Source organism: Mustela lutreola, chromosome 12 (genome assembly GCF_030435805.1).
Source record: "Mustela lutreola isolate mMusLut2 chromosome 12, mMusLut2.pri, whole genome shotgun sequence".
NCBI classification, from domain to species: domain Eukaryota; kingdom Metazoa; phylum Chordata; class Mammalia; order Carnivora; family Mustelidae; genus Mustela; species Mustela lutreola.
In genome coordinates, this window is record NC_081301.1 from 86,319,986 (window position 1) to 86,342,259 (window position 22,274).

A 22,274-nucleotide genomic window follows, 5' to 3' on the forward strand; every position below is an offset into this window, starting at 1 on the left:
ATAAATAAGCTGACTCTCCAGACAGCTTTTTTTTTTTTTTGTATTTTTGGTTTCAAGTAAGTTATAACCCCTACAAAATTGCCAAGAATAAGTTTTATCAATTGCAGCAAATGTAATAAAAAATGCCAATATTCCCACTTCAAAACAAACCAACCAGAAGAATACCAAAGCATAAGCTGAGTCAAAGAGATAGATGTCGTGGTTTACTTTGATCTCTAATTAAATGAAATTCTGGATACTCGACTTCTGGATACTCTGAGATGTATTTAAATTACTGGTGATACTACTGACTAGAATTCATGTCTATTCATATTTCTTGAAATTTAGAAAATTTTATGATATAAAATACTTTGCTTGCATTGATGACATGAATGACATAATTTGGCAGAAATACTAACAATTCCATCTGAAAGTCTTAATAATTGTTAAAGAGCAAAAAGCAAATTATTTGATTCTCATCTTTTTCAAGCTACTGATCTTAAGTTTAAAAAAAAATTATCAAGATGATGATACCAAAAGAAAAAACCTGAAAGCTCTATAGATTCTTGGATTAAAATGTAGTAATGACTTTTAAGAAATAAACTTTAGGAAACCATGGATTTCTTCTTAAGGAGATAAATTTAGGAAAGAAAAAGAAGCAACCCGATCTACCATGAGTTTATCACTGAGAAGAGAGGAGATTTCGAAAGTTCTGGTGGGTCACTGGTAGATTTCTTTGCCTAAGAGTGTGATCGCTCACGTAGCACAACTTCTGATAGAGAAACCATGTAACTGAGAAACATTCCAGGAAATAGGCTGTCCTCTTTCACGTGATACACAGCTGGTGTGAGGATGGCATAACTCCTCTCTGAGCGTATGACAGGACATATGCGGAAAGTCAGGGAGTATCAGTCTACCAGGAGTTCTTGAAAGTATCTGGGTTGTAGACGGTTTCCTCAGGTGTCACCAACACAGAAAGCTGCTCTGATGAGTGAGTACAAATGCTGGGCTTGTTGCAACTGACTGGTCAGGGTGGGGCCGTGTAGTCACCCCAGTCAGAAACCACATCACACACCAGATGCAGATACCATGCCAGTTTTTGGCCAGAGTCCAGAATAGAGTCCTTAATAACATTATTAAGAAATCAACCTCTTCATTCACTATAGAGCATACAGTGTGAATCACAAATGTTCATCAGGGTGACTGATCCTTACGGACATTACAGGCTCTTAAATATTACCAACAGAGTTATGGTTGTAAAGGCGGTTATGCTCCTTTAATATTTTGATTATGGAACTGGACACAAAGAAAAACTCATAGTTAGGAGTGAATTTACCTGAACTTTACCAATGTTTAATGAAACCCTGAGTTATGAAGTATTTTTATTTAATTATTTTTATTGAAGCTACAATATAAAATGTTAGATGAAAACTAGAAGTAGCAAGAAAAACAAAAAGAACTGAACGAAAATAGAATTCATAATCCAGTTTTACAGACTCAATCAAAGTGAATCAATAAGTTACAGAATAAAGCAATGGCATTAGGTGAAGATTTAAAGCTAAAATGAATCAAACTGCTTCCAAAATATACTTATTTCTCATATTTCCCATTTTTTTCTTAATTTTTTAATTTTTTATTAACATATAATGTATTATTAGCAGCAGGGGTACAGGTCTGTGAATTACCAGGTTTACACACTTCACAGCAATCATCATAGCACAGACCCTCCCCAAGGTCCATAACCCCACCACCCTCTCCCTACCCACCTCCCCCCGGCAACTCTCAGTTTGTTTTGTGAGGTTACAAGTCTTTTATGGTTTGTCTCCCTCCCGATCCCATCTTGTTTCATTTATTCTTTTCCTACCCCCCAAACCCCCCATGTTACATCTCCCCTTCCTCATATCAGGGAGATCATATGATAATTGTCTTTCTCTGATTGACTTATTTCACTCAGCATAATACCCTCTAGTTCCATCCACATCATTGCAAATGGCAAGATTTCATTTCTTTTGATGGCTGCATAGTATTCCATTATATATATATATATATATATATATATATATATATATATATATCACCTCTTCTTTATCCATTCATCTGTTGATGGACATGTAGGTTCTTTTCATAGTTTGGCTACTGCGGCCATTGCTGCAATAAACAAACATTCGGGTGCACCTGCCCCTTCAGATCACTACATTTGTATCTTTAGGGTAAATATCCAGTAGTGCAATTGTTGGGTTGTAGGGTAGCCCTATTTTCGACTTTTGGAGGAACCTCCATGCTGCTTTCCAGAGTGATTGTACCAGCTTGCGTTCCCACCAACAGTGTAGGAGGGTTCCCCTTTCTCCACATCCTCGCCAGCATCTATCATTTCCAGACTTGTTATTAGCCATTCTGACTGGTGTGAGGTGGTATCTCACTGTGGTTTTGATTTGTATTTCCCTGATGCCGAGTGATTTTGAACACTTTTTCATGTGTCTGTTGGCCGTCCGGATGTCTTCTTTGCACAAATGTCTGTTCATGTCCTCTGCCCATTTCTTGATTGGATTATTTGATCTTTGGGTGTTGAGTTTGATAAGTTCTTTATAGATTTTGGAAACTAGGCACACTTTTTTTTTTTTTTAAGATTTATGTGTTTATTTGAGAGAGAGTGATCAAGGGGGGAGGGGCAGAGGGAGAGGGAGAATCTCAAGCATTCTCCCTGCTGAGCACAGAGCCAGATCTCAGGACCCTGAGATTGTGACCTGAACCAAAACCAAGAGTCGGAAGCTTAACTGACTGAGGCCCCCCAGTGCCCACCCTTTCTGATGTAGAACCTGAACATTATCCAACGAGAAATCCTGTCATTCATTCAAAATCAGCTTCCATATTTTCTGTCTTCCAGTTTTGCTTCAGGCCTACCTTAAGTAATAAGGACAAAAGATAACATTGACTGCTTACATACCCACTGCCCAGCATTATGCAGAAAGTTTGTAACATGCATTCCTGGAGGTAATCCTCCTCACAATCTGCAAACTGGATTCCACTATTATCCTTACCGGCAGGAGGCCTCACATTGGTTGGTTAAATAATTTGCTGAAAGTTCCATGGTCCCTAAATGGAAGAATTAGAACTTAACTGGGCGATTATTTCCTAAAGACCAGGCTTTGAAAAGCTATGGCATAAACTATCCAAGAGCAAGCTTCTTTCTTATAGAATTTGAGTGTGAATGCAATTTATTTTTTTTAAGATTTTATTTATTTATTTGACACAGAGAGACACAGTGAGAGAGGGAACAGACATAGGGGGAGTGGGAGAGGGAGAAAGAGCTTTTAAAATTTTTGAGAAAATATATTAAACCGGGGCAGTAAAACTATATGTTTCAAACACATGCACACACAGTGGGTTTGTTTTTGTTTTTGTTTTTTTAGCCATTTATTATAGAGGTCCTTAGACAAGTGACTTTACAACCAAGTTCCCTCATCTATGAAACAGAGATGGTGTCACTTACTTTTTTGTGTCTGCATAAATGATGTAGAAAATGATGATTTAGCGATTCACAGACCTGTATCCCTGGGGCTAATAATACATCGTATGCTGATAAAAAAAGAAGAAGAAAAGAAAATTATGATTTATGTTTTAAGAATGATGAGCTGATGAGGCTAAATAGGAGCTAAGAGCTAACAGCAGAGATTCTGGAATCCAGTTGTTGGACAACAATCTAATGTGTTACTTACTAGCTAACTTTCGACAAGTTTTGTTATCTCTCTGTGCCTTAGCTTGCTGTCTATAAACTATACATAGCAGTTAGTATTCCATATAGTTCGTGGACGATAGGAGAAAATCTATGTAGAAATCTGTGTAGAAAGTTTAACGTAGTTTCTGATACATACACATTTTTCAGTGAAGATTCATTTTTGTTTCCTCACATCAAATGGACTAAAGACTACATTGTAAAAATAAGAACAAAACTGTTTCCTAATTAGACCATATTAAGGAAAATGATTTACATAGCTTTGAAATGGGACAAGTAAACATTTTCATTCAGAAATGGTTATTTTACCATTTTGCATTTTTTTTTCATAGTGAAAATGAAGTTATGTTGGGGAGTAGATTCACTTTACGTACATCTTCAATGTTCTCGGAACTTCTCTGTTGTTAAAGACACAGGAGTTTGGCCCTTCAGGAGAAGAGAGTAGAAGGGATCTTAAGAACTGGAAAGAAAATAAGTGAACTGTTGTTAGTTGTTCTCCCAGTCGTGATTATAGGTTGCCATTCAGAACAAGCAAGATGTTTATATTATCAGAAGACTCTTTGTCATTTAAAAACAAACAAACAACAACAAAACAGAAAAGGAGGGAATACCATAAGTGATTCTATGAAAAACACTGATGGGCGCCTGGGTGGTTCAGTAGGTTAAAGCCTCTGCCTTCAGCTCAGGTCATGATCCCAGACTCCTGGGATTGAGCCCCACATCAGGCTCTCTGCTCAGCAGGGAGACTGCTTCCCCCTCCCTCTCTGCCTACTTGTAATCTCTCTCTCTGTCAAATTAAAGAAAAACACTGAAATGAAGAAACAGCATGTTCAGGGAAATTGCCAGTCATGCTGCAGTAATGGGAGCCCAGGAGAGGGAGAGACCACAGCGAGTGCTTCCTTCCGGGGCTGCAGTGTTTTAACACTGGAAACCAGAGGGATACAGCTCTATGGCTGAGCTCTAAACCTGTCACAGCAGGTTTTCCTTTTGAATCCTGGTGCTGTGAAGTCACTTCCTCAACTGGTTGTTATGGAATAATTATACTACAGAACTTTGAGAATCCAAAGCACATGGGTGGTAAAGGAGAGATGCGTCATCTTTATGTGTTTGCTCTAACAACCTTAGGATTCAAAAGAAGGGAAAAACAAAACGCCTCATTATCTGAACTGCGGATTTAGAAATGCAGGCTTCCTAGTTTAGCCAGGTAGCTCAGTTCAGCACAAGGAAACAGTTAAGTGAAGGCCATTTTCCCAAGGCCCTCAGAGTAACCCAGGGAGTGCTAAAAAAAACAGGAAGTAGGGGTCCCAGTCAAGTGTCAAGTGAAGGGATGTCTGATTTTAATCAAGAAACTAAGGATAAGTATATCTTTGAAGAGATTATTATCATCCTGTAAATGATCTCTTTTAAGTTTGTGGTTTATGCTGGGCTGTCACTACCTTGGGGGAAAAAAAAAACACTCAAAAAAAAAAATTCAAGCTTTTTTTTTTTTTTTTTTTTTTTGCTAACACCATATTCACTTTGATTCTTTCTTTGAAAATTCTTTTCCTGTGAGTCTTATCATATATAAAGAAGCTTTTACAAACCATATATTAATGTGTGCATGTGTGTATATAGGTAGGTAGATAGATATGCTCTTCTGTTCCATCTATATTTTAATCTTTCTCTTAACCAGTACCGTAGAATCTCAAATTTGAAAGTTGTCTAATGCATTCTGACATCAGCTACGGTGGTTCCAATATCGTCAGGTCTCTCTGGACCAAGACCCTTTGATAGTTTTTGGCAGTTAGGAAACAGCTAGTCACATACCCCACATTGGTATGATACTTTATGAAAAGATTTTTTAATAAGTATTGTGGGGTTTTAGTCATTATGAAAAATGAGATGACAGAGTTACAAAAGAGCCCAAATGGTAATGTGTATCTGTTCTATAGTGGCTATTAACTTTCCTATGACTCATCTGATGTTGAAAACTTATAATTCCAGTTTAAAAAATAAACAGCCCTGAATTTAATCTACATGTATATGCAAGCTAATCACCCCATATTAAGTTCTCCTATCTAAGTTTATTTCAAGGATTTCAAGTAATTCTGCCAATTAAGAATCTAAGATAAATGTATGGGTGTAATTGCATGTTTATAGGTAGTGATAAATACATCCATTCCTAGTTCAAAGAACGGAAGGGATTAAAAAGCTAAATGGGAAATTCTAATTAAGATTTTGTTAGACACAGATCATGGTAATAAGTTGTGGGGTATAAGATTAATCCTGTTTGCAAGGGTCTAAGAAGCAGGTTGGAAAAATGAACTTTCCTTTATATATAAAAGTTTCAATAAACAACCAGCACTAAATAGTTAATGTTAAATGTGTTAAATGTGTTAATGTTAAATAGTTAATGTGAAATGAATGTTTAGAGGTAGGGGTGATGACCAAGAGATGGGGGCCATTGGGAAAGGCTTTTCTGAGGCCTTAAAACAGAGTAAGACTCACATAGAGAGAAGGTGCAAAAGGGTATACCAGAGATGGGAAGCATCACTAGAGACTAGAATGTTCATAGAGGACTTGCTGATTGTAATTTCAAATTATATGCAAAATATATAAAATTATATTACAGAAATATATATGAGCTGTACTTGTAGCATTGTAGGGGCCTTCTGTGGGTGTAGGCACTAGCTCAGGTCTCTAAACTGGATGAGGAAGTCATGTTCCACAGGCAATAATGATATCAGGCTTCTGCTCATCCAATTTTAATGCTTTTTTTAATGTGTGTCAAACCATGCTCTTGTTGGCTGCCCATCTATTTTTCCTATAGAAACCCCCTGGTATATTAGCCATCACCATAGATCCCTAATGGTTCAGTATTGCCCTTGCCGTCTGCTATTCTGGAATCCTGTCATTCCCACGGACAACAGTTCTCTAACAATACCGTCTATCATCAACCCTGCCACAGCTGCCGCTGAGCCATTCAGACATGCCAATGCCTCTATCACTAGCATATTCCTTATGAGCTTACTGATGACAGCATTCTCTGGCCCTTCCGAGAGCATTCTCTGGTTTCCAAAGAACCCAGCCAGTTGGTGGGCTCTCAAGGGTTATACAATACAACCATTCTAGCATGTTCACTCCTCTGAGCCTTTTGATCCCTTCCTCAAAACCCTGCCAGGGTAGCTCTGTCATTGCACTTAATTTGGTATGAGCCTTTTGTTTCCCACAAGCTTCTAGTAACCATCCAAGCAGTATATTAGGACCCTTTCCAGGTGCTCTTATCAGTCATGGGAGAATGCTCTCTTATTGGCCAATTCTCCTTTATTTAACTTATCTTTCACCACCCCCAGACCCTACCCAAGTCCAGTGCTATCAAGACTTACTTTCCGGCATGCTCTCCCAACCCCTGCTTTCTTCTGCTGCAATTAATCATGTCCTGAAATTCCTTTCGTGAATAATTCTTTTTTTCCTCTAGCAAGAAAGTAGTTCCCTAGCTGGCTCGTGCTGAGACTTAATCCTAGTTACAGGAAGTGGGTCAGATTTTGAAGAGAACAAGTATTATTTTCCAAGGCATCCTTCTCAGTTGATGTTTTCATGGTCTTCAGGCAAGAGAAGGCTGCTCTTCTGCAGCAACACAAAGTAGGCCATACCAGCAGGCCCAGTGATTCAGAGGAATCTGGGGTCCATCCATGTCCCCATTCAGTGCCTTAGGGCCCCACTCCTTTCCTAGCAGGGTTTGATTTTAGCATTAAAGACTTGCCAAATCGTGCTTGCTTCAGCAGCACATATACTAAAAAAAAAAAGACTTGCCAAATCAATGGATTCAGTCGTCATTATAGTTCTATTATTTTTACAATAAAGTCCATGTTAAATAATAGAAAAATATATATTATACATTTTATATAATTATATTTAATAATTTACATATGGCTATGTGTAAGTATATATATATATATATATATATATATATATTAAATATTTTATTTATTTATTTGACAGACAGAGATCACAAGTAGGCAGAGAGAGAGGAGGAAGCAGGCTCACTGCTGAACAGAGAGCCCGATGTGGGGCTTGATCCCAGGACCCTGGGACCATGACCTGAGCTGAAGGCAGAGGCTTTAACCCACTGAGCCACCAGGCACCCAATATATATAAGTATATTAAAAAAAAAAAAAAATATATATATATATATATATATATACATATATATATACATGTTTCTGTCCTGGGTTCCTGACATAGAACTCCTAATCTTTGTGATTTCCTCAGTGATAAGAGCACTAGGAGCATCACTCCTAACTCCCTTGGAATTTATTAGATAATAGCAGTATCTTTCGTTTTAATGAGGTGACTCTTAGTGGGCTCCTAGATGACATTGATCACCAGAAAAACTCAGCCATGCTTAGAAGCTTGGTAAAATGAGGCCATCTGGGCGATCCTTAGTCCAATACAACTGGTGCCCTTATAAGAAGAGATTAGTACACAGACTGCACACAGACAGAAGGATAACCGTGTGAGGACACAGCAAAAAATTACCATCTACCAGTCAAGGAGAAAGGCTTCAGAGGAAACCAAGCCTGCTGACAACTTGAACTTGGACTTCCAGCCTCCAGAACTATGAGAAAATAAATTTCTCTTGTTTAAGCCACCTAGTCTTTGGTGCTTCGTTAAAGCAACCCAAGCAGACTCACCCTGACAAACCTGTAGGTTCCAGCTCGTGGAAGTGAGAGCACACTGGGGGCAGCTATGCATGGAGTGGAAGACAAATCAGAGGGCATGTAGAAAGAGAACCCATGGTGTCTGCTCTAGCCTGGGACCCTTAACTCCCAGTAAAGCGTTTCTAGAATGTGTGCTTCTTGTCTCTACAACTTTGGCCTTTACTCCATTAGACCTTCCGGTTTCCAGAAAGGACATAATAAAGGTTCTCCTGGAACCTGAAGTTGTGACTCATCCTTTGTCAGAGGGGTCTCTGAGGCATTTACTAAGGCTTGCTTTTATATAATGGAGGTGGGAACACATGTATCAGGACCTTGGGAGATTCATCTGGATGAGTTGTACACCTGGAAATAGCAGTGAATGGGTTGATACAGCAATGGCCATAGGAGGAAGGCAAGGAATCAAGAAAACAGGCCCTTCAGAATTGAGGAAATGGGTCACTCCACAAAGTGATCAGCCTGGACCAAGTACAGTGTAACCAGCAATGAGGAAAACGTGGGATAATTAATAGAGGAGTGAGGACAGCCTTTTGTTGATTGGTTACTACTAAAAACTCATTGCTTAGTTCAGTATATCTTAAATTCTATTTTTGTATTTGTACCGACAAGGGATTTACATCATAGTTCTAAAACATGAAAGGTATGGCCATATTTGGGGCATCGTGGTCTGTAGATGGGAAACTACACTAAATAATCACACGAAACAGACTCTCTTTGCTTCTATAAAGGACTCATTGTAACACTAACATATAGTCTATTAGGTTAATTCTGATTTTATATGTTTTTGTTTCCAAATCTAAGTACTGTATGTCACCAGAAGGGTGTTCTGTATAATACAATATTAATGACGCAAAGTTGATCTTACTTTAGTCATTTCTAATCATAGCTCTATTGCTGGAACAATTTTAACTTTACTTGAAATTATAATTGTATATATTCATTTCCTACAAAGAAGTTACTATGGGTCTGTTAAGTAAAAAATTAAATTATATTTTGAGTATCTTATTATACATTTAAAGAAAATTGTCACAATGATGGTAATTCAGCTCTCAAACCTTTAAGAGTAAAATGTAGAAGTTGCGTTTCTATTTTAGAAAAAGGAACAAAATGGTAAATGCAATATTACAATGTTGTTCTTTTTCAAATCAGGAATACTTTGAGTAAATATATACAAAAGAAGACAATTATGTTTTTTATTTTGTCAAGCTTAACAATGAATGCGAACTCATTTGGTATAATTTTTAATAATAGAAATTGAAATTTTTGCTTGTGTGACTCTATAGGTGATTTAAGAAAATTATAGCTTATTGCAGGGATGAATTTACTTCGAGACACTGTTTATAGCCATAGAATGGAAAATACTCTAAAATAATTCAACCTATGATAGAATAATCTTCAACATATTTTCAAAACTAAAATAAGCATCTAAATAAATCTTACATTATGTTCTGTATGAATAATTATTTTGATGGTAGTTTCACAAGTGTTTTATTCATATCCAATGTTAATTAACTTCTACACCTATTAATTAAAGCAGCAGAATTCCATATTGTAATACAAATATAGAGACAGTTTTCTTCCCAGGGAGCCAAGCTAAGTTAGTATTCAGAGCCTAAAAACAGAACATACACAAAAATATTAACGCCCCAACTCAGCCCATCTCCAATGAACACATGCAGGAAAAAATAAATGAAACAAAATTCCTAAAACTGATAGCACATAAGGTATTAGTTCATGATGAAAGACGAAAAAAAAAATTGCCTAATTATTACATATTTGGGCAAGTTATGAACTGATGGTGGAAATATTTTATAAAAACACAAATTAGTATATGTTCTACTACTACCTCATTTAAACCTCATGAATCTACCATCTTCCTGATTTTCCCTGCCCTGCAGACATTCTCCTTTATTCTTCATCCCTCAATATCTCTGATTGTCCCTAGGGAAGTCACGGAGTCCAGTGGCTGAGGAGAGTTCCTCGGAGGACAGACATCCACTTACCTTCTAACCTAGGCAGCCAATAGCAATCAGCCAGGCAGTATTTTGGATACTGAAGATAGAGGTGTGAACAGAAATTCATTCACTTGTCTTCATCAACGTTATATTTTCATTGGTGTAATAGTCATAAATAAGTGAAAAAGTAACTTAGTAATTATCTTAAAATCTTGAATCTTACCATGTAACTTTGAGTAAGTTTTTACCCTTCTAAGCCTCAGCTTCAGCTATGTCTTTTTTTTTTTTTAAAGTTTTTATTTATTTATTTGACAGAGAGAGATCACAAGCAGGCAGAGAGGCAGGCAGAGAGAGAGGAGGAAGCAGGCTCCCTGCTGAGCAGAGAGCCTGATGTGGGGCTCCATCCCAGGAGCCTGAGATCATGACCTGAGCCGAAGGGCAGCGGCCCAACCACTGAGCCACCCAGGCGCCCCTTCAGCTATGTCTTTAACCTATAAATGGGTATGATAATATTGCTTACCAATGGGTGTGTGTATGTGTGTGTGTGCATATCATATACAATAAATAACATTATATGCTACATATGTTTTATGTAATAAATAACATGTTATATATAATGTTATATGTCTTATATGCCTTGTAGATATTTTATATATATATATTTTTTTCTTCCTTGAGATAAAATTAGCCTTTATTAGAAGGGAATTATAAATCACAATTAGACTGGGCATAGAGCCTTAAGTAGACCGAAATCAAACTCATGGAACTACACATACCTTACTCAGATTTTGGATAAAGATTGCCTCTGTTGACATGATCAATTATAAAGAAACATATGAATTAAGGACAACCCAGTGAGCAAAGACACTTGTTATCTGACTTCTTGGACTGATCCCCAGAAAAAATTAGAACATGTGCTGTTCTCTATCAGACGTTGGCAGACTCTTTCTCTATCTTTCCTGACATTCAGTGTGAAGATAGTCAAGACTCTCCAATATATCAAATCATTTTACTAAAGAGACCATCATTTTGTGTTAACCCCAAATCTTGGAAATCTTAATTTTTTAAAAAAAGTTATTAAAATGACAACTGTATTCATTGTGTAAAACGATGTTCACAGATTTTGTCTTTCATTAATCAGTGAGCTTGTGAATAAACTCGAGTTCTTTTTTTTTTTTTTTCTTTTCCTTTGATCTTCCAACCAATCTGAAACCTCTTACAGGAGAGAAGCACTTGCTCAGAAGTGACTTGTCTCGGGCAGGTGTTCAAGTCAGCCTTTGCTTGACCCTCTCCACAGTGGAAAGCTTTGGTTCTTCCACTTTATCTCATAAGCTTGTTGTGACATTAAAGTGAGATAAGTCATGCAAAATTCATTGCACACCGCCTAGTATGTAGTAAGTGATCACTAAGTATTAACTACTGTTATTATCTGATCCCCTTCTGTATCCTACTGGGCTTACCATAGTTTAGAATCTTAGTACTTTTTGCCTTGTTATATTTGCAATAGCCTCCCCAAAAGGTTTTTCCATGTCTAATATAACCTACCCTCACCTCCCGTACGTGTTATGTATTGCCGCCAGGATTAAATGTCCTGATATTTATATAATAATTTACATAAATTTTTATATTATATTTATATAATAAATAAATATTTATATAGTAATTTATATATTAATAATTCTGGGTCATTCAGGTTACTGATCAAATGCCTTTAATGACTTCCTACCTTAATCAGGCATTCAAGACTTACCACCACCTCAATCACTTTCCCTTTCTAATTTAATGCCCCTTGTGCGTTATACTGAGTACCATATTCTGGCTCAGATAGCTTGTTTGCTCTTCTTTTAAGTGATTCAGACTTTTCTTTCTACCTGGAATGCCCCACTCAGTGCCTCACGCCCAGCTGGCCCACAGCTACAGTCCCCATCCTCCAAATGCCTCTTCCTCATAATCCAGTCCTCTGAAAGCATGTTTTCTCCCTTCTTTCATTTTCCTCAAAGCCCTTATCAGTCTCTACCTTTCACCTGCTAGCGTTGTTATTTGTGTACCTTCCTTACCTCTCCTAGTAAAGTGTAGGTACTTGATGGAAGAATCCATATCTGGTTCATATTTTCATTCCCAAAGTATCCACACTGAATAAATATTTGTTGGCCAAATGAATGAATTAATGTTCCAATTCTCCAGGCCAGCAAAGTGAGCAGATTAAATGTCAGATATAAATAATATTTTACTACAAGGCTGGTTTCTTAACCAGAGAGGTGCTGACTTAATTTGTGATATGATTTATGGAGAATAAGGGAGGTCACCTTGTTCCAAAATGCCTTCTAGACCTCAATATTTTGTAAGTAGAAAGCCAGTAAGAGTTATTTCCTTAGTCTTCTTAATGGCTTTAAGTGAGTTTAGCTTTCAAGAGACACATACTTGCTAAATAAAGTTGGTTGCCAGGTTACCGACTATGCAAGAGACAAGGCAGGTTAAAATGGCACTGAAGGAAGACACAGATTGGTGCAGAAGACACCTTTTGCCTACATTGAACTTTTTTAATGGATAATGCCGTTTTAGTATTTGGCAGTGATCTAATTTCTCAGTAGGATGTGTCATCATTGACCCGGCATGAGCCAGTCTACCAGCAACTTCCAAGAACCTGCCAAGGAGCGGAATCAGAGGGTGTAGCTGAACCTGAGATAATTTGAGGGACCTCAAAGGCAGGCAAGAGTCACTGTGAAGAAGGGAATTGCAGGGCCAGGAAATAGGAGATGGGACTCGAGCAATTCACCCATGCAAATTCAAAAGTCACTGCTGAGTCAAAGCAGGCGTGAGTGGTCACATGGTACTTTGGGAAAATCCTCAGCCACGGAAACGACTGTGTTAAGTTGGGAAGAGAGAGTTACTAAAGCAGCAGACCTGAAAGGGAAATAACCCTGTCAAACTGGAAGAAGACCTGGGACCCACATGACCTTGTGTTAGACATTCTATTGTTCCATTCTACTTGTATTCCTGTTTGAGCCATACACAAAGCTCTTCAACATACCTTCAGGACCTTTCATAATTATGACGTTATTCATGCTGCCCAGATGTCTCAGATTTCCCTGACCTCAGACCATAGGGGAAAGAATTAAGTAACACTTCCTAAAAGGTGTTCTGATTCCTAAATCATGATGCAATAGTCCATCCACTTGGCTGGTAAAATGTAATGATCATGAAAGTGTAAGACCATCGTGTGCATCTTAAGTCAGTTTTCAGCTACAATCAGGATATGCGGTCTGTGATTAATGCCGTGCTGGGGTGTGTTCCCATGAGCTCACAAGACCCAACTGTGTATAACTCTTCCCAAGTCTGTGTTCAGTGAATTTATGATGGTAGCTTGACATTGGATATGGGGGCAAAAACTAAGAGCTATGCCTTTTTCTCACCAGGTTTCCACTGGCCTTTTTTTCCTGCCAGCTCTCATTTGTGGTTTATTCCACTGCCCATGAAGCCATCTGGAAGAGCTAAACCATTGTCACTCTTTTCCATGAGTTCAGTAGTAATGCCCATAGTATAGTTTACAGATGCTTCAAAAACTTCCAGTCTTGGGATTGCCAGAATATTCTTAGATTCCATGCAAAGATGGTGAGAATAACCTGTCTCAACTTTTCATTTTGCCACTAGGACTCTGCAAACTCTTAATATTTCCATGGCTTTTCAGTCTATCTTACTGACTTCTTTATGGTGTCTCAAAATGAATCCAACAAGCCTTGTAAGAGATAAACACTATTGCATACTTTTTCTTACTTGTTTTGCTCCTTAAGGGCCTCCTGCCAACCATGAAAATGTATTTCTCCTTTTCTAGGGACAAAACAAAAACATGAGGAATAGAAGGGCAGATAGAGTCCAGCTTACCCAGAAAGCAAGCCTGCCATTTGAATTTATTTTTAAAAATATACATTAGTTGTGCTAGATCTATATTTTTTTTGCCTCCTTTCCCAGATGACCTTTCACCCTTTTTCATCCTGCTCTGTGTGCTAGGAAATTAGTACACAGGAACTTCTTCAATGGTTCCCTTTTCCTCTAACCTCCTTTTGTGTTTGGCCAAAAGAAAAGTTTGGCAGAAGATTTGGAAGTCATTGTTGAATGGTCTCCATGTAACCGCTCTTTCTGGGTTCTCCTAACTGTCCTCTCCTCTGTCCCTCTGGCCTAGGGAAAGAACCAGCTCCTTGGTGGTGGTGGTCCCAGGAAATAGCACCCTCCTCATTGTCCTCCTAAAGCCTCACCCTATTCCTTTAAAAAAGAAATCTTTTCTATTAAAACCTCATCAATTGTCCAGTTTGAGTATGCTTTCTTTATTCTGTTGGAATCTTGGCTGATAAGCTAATCATGTGAAATCATAACCTCTGAAGCTTACTGTTCTTCTCACTACAAAAAGGTGTTTCTATTTGATATAATTAGGAATCATATAATCATGTTGTTTCAACTGTTGAAAAGAACTAATAATCATTCTGCCAAAGAGAGCTATTTATTTGACCTTAATATATCTGCCTCATGTAATTTCATGAGACTTTGTCAGTTTGTTACTATTTTAAAATACATAACTCCACTTGAAATAAATAGGTACTTTAAGAGAAACTTTGGGAAAATAAAGGAATAGTGAGGACATAGAATCTTATCATACATATAAAAATATTGTTGATGCATATGGGTATAAGGCAAATCTAGCAATTAGGGGCACCTGGGTGGCTCAGTTGGTTGAGGGTCCAACTCTTGATTTCGATCTCAGGGTTGTGAGATCGCCCCCCACCCACCCACCCACCCCTGTCAGTCTCCCACTCAGTGCTCAGCATGGAGCCTGCTGGAGATTCTCTCTCGTCTCCCTTTGTCCTTCCCCCTGCTCACACTCTCTAATTAAATAAATAAATATTTTTTTAAAAAAAGAAGAAGAAAAGAAAAATTCAGCAATTTTATCAGAGTGTTAAATGCACAGTGATAAATTGGAATAAGCTATACCTCACGATCATCTCTGGATTCAATTGCGTTAAAGTGAAAATCAGGTGCTTAACTTTGGCTTAATATGGGGACGTGTTAGAAAATGGACTCTGAGGTTAGCAGGACCTTGAGTCTCAACATTATTTGGGTGAGTAGGTTCTGGAAAATATTTTCCAACTTACCTATCCCAGAAAAGCAACAAGTGAGACAATTCAAGTGAGGAATTAGCTGGGATATGTTTTAGACTCTCCAGCCCACTACGCCCCAGGCTCTCCTGAGTCATTCGTCAAACCAAGGTGCTGCTGAGGCAATGTCCAGGGTGAGAAAGTCAAGGCACCCTCACCCTGACCTGCAACCAGAGACTAAGGGAAAGGTTGTATGACATGATTGACTCATTGTGAAAATGTGGGAAAGGAAATACTGTCTCATTATGTGTATCTCAGTGACTACATAGTTTGTAAAACCTATGTATTCAACTTATGGAAGATGTTACCTTAAACTTTACCTTCCTAATGATACATTTTCTACTGTCTTACTTAATGGCTCTAAAGAACGTGATCTCATAACTCTGTGTTTAAATGTAGTTAACAAATAACGTGATAAAAATGGAAAGCAAAACAAAAAAGAAAAAAGAAAAGGAAAAACACGTTAAAAAAACAATGTGAGGGCGCCTGGGTGGCTCAGTGGGTTAAGCCGCTGCCTTCGGCTCAGGTCATGATCTCGGGGTCCTGGGATCGAGTCCCGCATCGGGCTCTCTGCTCAGCAGGGAGCCTGCTTCCCTCTCTCTCTCTCTGCCTGCCTCTCTGCCTACTTGTGATCTCTGTCTGTCAAATAAATAAATAAAATCTTTAAAAAAAAAAAAAAAACAATGTGAGTGCATGAAAGGAAAGTTATTACCTTACCCACCCCATCCCTCAAAGGGCCTAACTTGATGATATGAACATATTAGGACTTCAATGCCTATTTATTAAATTTAATGCAAATATTCAAAACGAAGTTAAAATCAGACTGGCTATTTCTGGAAAAGTTCCAGACTTAAGCATTTGGTTTTCTTTACATGTCACGAAAAATTAATCCATTTACAGAATCTTGGGGACTCCAAGAAATCCAGTGACTCTCTCGAGAAGCTAAGGGTTACCTAAGAAGGGTTGTCATCGGAGCCTTGACATCAGCAGTCATTGTCCCTGATGCTTCCTTGCCCGGAATTGTTCCTGATGAAATGCAAGCTCCTCCGCCCTGTGTGACTAAAGGCATTGAAAGCAATGAAGAATATGAACAGGGTAAGCCATGATTAATTGCTTAGTACAATCAAACTAATCCACAATGTACATGAATCTTAATTTAATGCTCGTTATAAAAAAGGGGATCTCTGATGTTTTAACACACCTTTGAAACCATTACGTTCCTAAAATTTTCTACTCATGAGCTCTCAACTCATGAACAGTGATAATTCTAGAGAAACTGGACAATCTAAATTGATCAGGTATAAAGTTTCCCAGGTTATTATATTTATCTGGCATGAAGAGTTTTGATGATATCTAATTATACTGATGTTTTTTATTTAGAGTTGTCTGTAGATTGATAGGTTAAAATATTTTCTTGCTACTCTTAAGCAAACAAAAGAAAAGAAAACAAAACAAAACAGAAAAACATTCCCATATATAAATCAAAACATCAGAGACCCTTGAACCCAGAAGTACCGACAGAGCCAAGGTTGCAACAACAGTATCTGACAAAACCCTGGGGGTGATTTGAGGATAGAAAAGAGTAGAGTTTGTAGCAAGTTGGTGACCTGCATTGATAAAGGAAGACAAGACATTTTCAATCCAATTGATTTTTCAGGATAAGGTAGGTTATATTATAGTAACAAGATGACCCCTGAACACCTCTTTGTCTTCTCTGCATGGGGAGCAGCTCTCTTATCCCCTGGAAATGGACGCCTGTGCAGTTTGGCTCTGCCCCCTTCTTAGTCCGGAGTCCCTCTCAGCTGTTGAGCTGATCACTGTCTGCAGGGGTGCTAAACACCTCCCCCCCAGGACACTGACAGATGAGAGCCTTAGCAGCTTGACAGCCACAAATCCCCTATCCTTACTTATTCCTAACTACAGTTCTGAACTAGTGTCATTTCAAAGGACGTGGACACAGCAGCCAAGTTCGTTGGGGCTGGGCAGCCATGGGAGAGGAGTTGGCTCTGGGGCTGGAATTGGGACTGTGTTTGGGAGACTTATCATTGGTTATGGCAGGAATCCCTCTCTGAAGCAACAGGTTTTCTTCTAGACCATTCTGAGCAGTACCCTCTTGGAGGCCATGGGGCTCTTTTTTCTGACCATGGCCTTTCTCATCCTCTTCACCACGTGAGAGAGCCATCTCTACCTCCTGTGGGTCTTTCTCCTGTGTCTCGTCTGCCCTCTATGTTCCTTTTCCTATATCTCCCCAGGCAGCCTGGGGAAAGTGGCTGGCTCAGAGTTTAACAGAAGGAAGCAAACTGTGCTTTATTGATAAGGGAAAAAAATGACCCCTGAAATCTCACCCACTTGATACGTAAAAGTTGATTTCTTGTTCACCCAATTCAGATATAATTTGGTGGCTTCCTAGAGCTGTGTCCTTCCCAGCGACAGCACAGATACCCAAGCTCTTTCTATCTTATAGCTCCATCATTGAAAATTCTTGATTTCCGGGGTTGCTGGTTTAGGAAAAAAGAGAGCTGGGGATTGGCTGCACTTATCACTGCGGAGGCTCCCAGGTGTCATGCGTCCTGAGGCACAGACCATGGAATTTGTCAAATATTGCCTGGGCTTTCCTACCTATCCCAGTTTCCACATAGGCTACTCTTGGCCAGTGTTCTATGAACCAAAATGATGTGTCACCTCTGGGATGAAGCATTTAAGAGCCAGTGTGGGGTTCTTCAAGCTTTTTCTCCCTCTGTTATATGACTGCAGTTCCAAATGGTAGAACTATAAGGGTTTTTTAAACTTTTTTTTAATTTTTTTTTTTTTTTTTGGTAGAACTATAAGGTTTTGTCTCCTCCTCCTTCTTCTTCTCCTTCTCCCCGTCCTCCTCTCCAGGCCCCTCCCCCCCTCCTCCTTTTCCTCTTTCTCCTTCCTCATCTTCTTCTTCTTCCGTCTTCCATTTTCTTTCTTCCTTCCTTCTTTCTTCTTTATTTTTCTCCTTCTCCTTCTTTTTTTTTTTTTTTTTTTTTTTAAGAACCTGATCCTCAAATTCATTGTTCGGATGGGAGCTGCCCTACGGAGCTCCTGGTCCCAGAGATGGCTCTATGCAGGCAAGAGAAGAGTCCAATTGTATGTGCTAAGTCTTGAAATTTGGGAGTTTGTTCCCACAACATAACCTGGCCTATCTTTACTGATGCCCCCAGGAAAGATAAACACTTCAGAGCCCAAGTCTTCCAATGGAAGGAGTTCTGTGGAGCTGTTTTCTAGAATCCTACTGTTGTTGAAATGTATTATAACTCAAAGTAATAGCATCACATAACCAGGGATAACGTTCTGTGACTGGAAGTGTATCTATCCAGTTTAGAAGCTGCTGTACATTTTAAGTATAATAAAAGAGCTAGTTCTCCCAAGAACAGATTTTATCTTACCCCTAATCATTTTCCCCCAGTTTTCCTTCAGGACCTATAAAAGTCTGGGTAGTGTTTTTAACTGACGGCCAATAGATACTTTCATAGCAGACCTGAGTGGTCATTTCCTCATGGAAAAGAATAGTAAACCCTCACAAACTCAGGTTTGTTTTGTTTTGTTTTTTATTAAACGGGGTCTTTCAACTGCCTTTTCTGACACATCAAAAATAAGTTCAAATCTATTTTTTAATTGAGTATGATGTAGATTACAGAACTGTCAACTCATTATCTCACTCCCTATAGAAAAAGACACTGTTAGTATTTTTTAATATATTGACTTCAGATGTGTTTTCAAATATTCAACAGTAGAAAGGGTCTGACCCTCTCTAACATTGGAAATGATTCATGTTAAGTATTCCTAGGGCAAGCAAGGCTATAAAACTACTTTTAGTAATTGCAAATATTAGTTTAAACATAAATTGCACATAGTTTGCAGTTACTTAATGGGACACAGACATCCTTGTCTCTGGGAGAGCCAAACCTCATGAACTGGAAATGTACAGTCAGAGAAACCATTTATAATTTTGATTTGAGCTTTGGATGCTTTGGTTTGAGTCAAGATATATGAAGTCAGGTTTATGACTGAGAAAGCTACTTTTCCCTCTCATGCAATGGACAATTAGCTACAGCTAAGCATAAATTAACAGAGGGTATTGCTAAATTGCCAAATATTTTCCTTTTTAAGCCAATAGAAGAAAAAACAGCATTCCAGTACTACTTTAAATTCATAGAACTATTACAAACTAAGAACTTTCAACACCCAAAGCAATGTAAACAAGAAGACTTAAAGATATCTTTCAGGCCCCTGGATGGCTCAGTGGGTTAAAGCCTCTGCCTTCAGCCCAGGTCATGATCCCGGCATCGTGGGATCGAGTCCCGAATTGGGCTTTCTGCTCAGCAGGGAGCCTGCTTCCCCCTTTCTCTGCCTGCCTCTCTGCCTACTTGTAATCTCTGTCTATCAAATAAATTTAAAAATAAATTAATTAAAGTTTTTTAAAAAGATATCTTTCATAGAAGAATATAGAAAGTGGCCATGTTATGAAGTGATGAGAATAAAATAGTTCTCTCCTTGTTTGTGTTTCTTTAATAATCACTTTTAAATACATTAGTCTTTTGAACATCTTACCCTTTGTAATGATCCAGGAAAAAAAAATGACAGTGACTATTCAGAATCTCTTATACTTCTCACATCCCCAGGAATTCTTTTTTATTTTGTCTCCACAACTGGGGGCTTAGCCATGTACACAATCTGGAATGATGAGTGAGAAATGAAGCAGGAAGATCTGTAAGCTGAAACCTACCTGACTACTGTTCACTGCTCAGGGCCAGGAGTTATTTGTAGAAAAGGAAGGATAAAAGGGCAGGTACAAGAGAGGTGAGAGATTGGGCTGGGTTGGAAGAGGAGATTAAATAAGACTGTAGAAACTGAGGGAGAAGATTAGGACTAAGTTGTCCAACGGTGATGAGTGAGTCTCTGCAACGACCGAAGGGTAGGCAGAGAAGATTTTTATTGTTGAGGTAGGTGTTATGCATGGAAGTATTCTTTTGGAGAGAATTCAGCAAAGATTAAAGAATCTCTCTTTCTCTTTCTCTCGGTGCACCTGGGTGGTTCAGTTGGTTAAGTGTCTGACTCTTGTTTTAGGCTCAGGTCATGATCTCAGGGTCATGAGATTGAGCCCCGATTAGGGCTCTGTGCTGGGCATGTAGCTTGCTTAATATTCTCTCTTGCACTCTCCGTCTGCCCTCCCCCTAAAATGAATGAATGAATGAATAAAAGAAATTCTTTCTCTCAATGAGAGATGATGTTTCTAAAACTAAAAAAATGCTGAACTGAGCCAAAGCATGATCTGCTTTGTAGGTTGTTCTGACTTGTAATGAGATATTTTAAATTTCTATAAAAATAAAGTGAAACAGACATCGTTGTGCTCTACCAGGCTGATAGGAAAACACCAAATAGTGATGGATCAACATGGCCAATCATTAATGAAAATTGCCAAAACAACAGGCTGGAATCAAGATGTGAATTTCAGTGAGGAACACTTCCACGTACAAGGAAGATAAAATTTGTCTAAAAGGAGGTTAGCATTAGAGAGGTTCTTTTCTTATATAACAAAAGGTCTGAGAATTGGCCTCTGTTGGCATTTGTTACCTTCCTTACCTTTCTCTCATGATTGAAGAGTGTCTCTGACACTCCATGGCAAGTCCTTGAGATGAGAGAAGACTGGCTTGTTGGCAAAGGAAGAGGAGGCATAGAACGCAGAGTGACCTTGAGAAGACACTAGAAAGGCTTCTGTTTAGTTCAGTATTACATACTTCAAGTTTAGTTTCTAGGGGTATCCCACAGAGAGCAGTATCTTTGCATTTTTATGATTTTCCTGTGAATATTCTCACTATTCAGATGTTGCCAATTAGCCTGGTTAATACCAAGTCGAAACCAGTCAGAGAGCAAGGATGTATCTGGGCCCTGAGGCATAACTTACCCTTATTCCCTCCTTCCCAAATAAAAATCCTTGCACAAAACAGTATTGATGGAAACAATTTGACATGTATTTGTGCCATTAAAAAAAAAAATCAGGCTCTTTGATTCTCAGAATGAATGCCTCTTGGATCATAACGGAGGGGAAAGTTGCATCATCAAGAATGTTACTGGCAAAGTGAAATAGTATGTTTTATAATTCTAAGATCTTTAACAACATAAAAAAAAAAAAGTTCCATAGGCTTGGATTGAGTTTAGTTTGGATTGTGACTCAAACCTTTCGTATTTCCACCTGGATGATGGAGATCTGAAAACCAGAGGGGTTTCCAACAAAACAGAGTAAAGTCAACATAACCCAGGCCACTTACTAATTAAATATTTTAGATATGTTTGAAATAACCAAGAAATTATAGCTTCCAACATCTTTCCGTTGGCGCAACAGCCTGCTCGTCTATGCAGTGGTCTCTGGTAGAATTGCTTTGGTCTGACCCTGCTCAGTAGATGTGAGCATCTTTCATCTGAGATAGAAAGGCTTGAGCCAGAGTGAGGAAGTGTTCATTGCAGGAATATTTTCTTTTGTCTTCATTACTGGGTGGAATTTCTTACCACATCTCTTTCTTAGGGTTGGCTTGAAGCTAGACCTTGATCGCTGACAGATACATTCCCATGGATGTTTTTCACCTGAGTTCGTTTATCTCTTTTGAAGTGGAAGAGCTGGGAGTACCCGGGGAATAGATTTGACATCAACAGAACACGGAGTTTTCTCAGGTGGCTCATCGGATAGAAAGAAAAGAATACAACAGTGGAAAAGGTATTTTTATTACACAACAGGCAA

At 38.5% G+C, this 22,274-nt stretch overlaps 1 long non-coding RNA gene across 2 annotated transcripts in view; it reads left to right on the forward strand.

Moving 5' to 3' along the window:
- Positions 1–22,274, forward strand: part of LOC131813035 (uncharacterized) — a 120,500-nt gene that overhangs the window by 10,415 nt on the left and 87,811 nt on the right. Inside the window, exons 3-4 of one of the 2 annotated variants that reach the window (XR_009346580.1) lie at positions 16,412–16,606; positions 22,062–22,250. This is a non-coding gene — a long non-coding RNA (uncharacterized LOC131813035). The remainder of the gene's footprint in view (positions 1–16,411; positions 16,607–22,061; positions 22,251–22,274) is intronic. The other variant, XR_009346581.1, reaches the window with a different exon arrangement.